We start from the raw sequence: 1,255 nt of genomic DNA on the forward strand, positions 1-1,255 counted from the left end.
AGCTATATGAGATAGATCAAGAGAAAAATCATAATCTTTATCCTTAATGTTTATAGGAGATGTGGCAAACTTAGGATCGGAGACAGGTTTATATCTAATAAAGCATGTTCTGCAAGCAACTTTTTATTTTTTCTTGCATCAGTAGTAGCATTGCATTTTTCAATAAAATCATCATTAAGCTCCACATAATCTTCATCAGGATCATCACTAAAATAATCAAGTTCAGGTGAATTAACAGGTGTAGTAGCATTAGGAGTTTCAGTATTTTCAATTTGTCTAGACCTAGCAATTGTAGCATCTAGAAAAGATCCCAATGAACCACTATCATCAAGCACAGCAGAAATATTATCAATATTATGAGAGTTTTCAGATTCAGCAGAAGTACCCGCATGTGAAGCATGTGGCGGTGAAACAAGTTTATCAATCACGAGATGGTGAATCAAGTGTAGCGGAGGTATTTAGAATTGTACCTTTTCTTGTAGTGGATGGTAATATGGCGACCTTAGTATCGCGAGGTTTACCCATGATGGAGAATTTGCAGCGAACAATATTAATCCAAGTGAACTTCCAAATAAAGCTATGCTCCCCGGCAACGGCGCCAGAAAATAGTCTTGATGACCCACAAGTATAGGGGATCGCAACAGTCTTCGAGGGAAGTAAAACCCAATTTATTGATTCGACACAAGGGGAGACAAAGAACACTTGGAAGCCTTAATAGCGGAGTTGTCAATTCAGCTGCACCTGGAAATAGACTTGCTCGCAAGAGTTTATCGAGGTAACAGTTTATAGCGATGTGAGTAGTGAAATAACAGCAAAGCAGAGTAACAAAGACAGCGGTAGTGATTTTAGTAAACAGCAGGATTAAAATACTGTAGGCACGGGGACGGATGAACGGGCGTTGCATGGATGAGAGAAACTCATGTAACAATAATAGCAGGGCATTTGCAGATAATAAAACGGTGTCCAAGTACAAAGCAATCAATAGGCATGTGTTCCAATTATAGTCGTACGTGCTCGCAATGAGAAACTTGCACAACATCTTTTGTCCTACCAGCCGGTGGCAGCCGGGCCTCAAGGGAAACTACTGGATATTAAGGTACTCCTTTTAATAGAGTACCGGAGCAAAGCATTAACACTCCGTGAACACATGTGATCCTCACATCACTACCATTCCCTCCGGTTGTCCCGATTTGTCACTTCGGGGCCATTGGTTCGGGACAAAGGTGACATGTGTATACAACTTGCAGGTAAGATC

The sequence above is a fragment of the Lolium perenne genome, chromosome 7 (genome assembly GCF_019359855.2).
Source record: "Lolium perenne isolate Kyuss_39 chromosome 7, Kyuss_2.0, whole genome shotgun sequence".
In the NCBI taxonomy this organism is placed as follows: domain Eukaryota; kingdom Viridiplantae; phylum Streptophyta; class Magnoliopsida; order Poales; family Poaceae; genus Lolium; species Lolium perenne.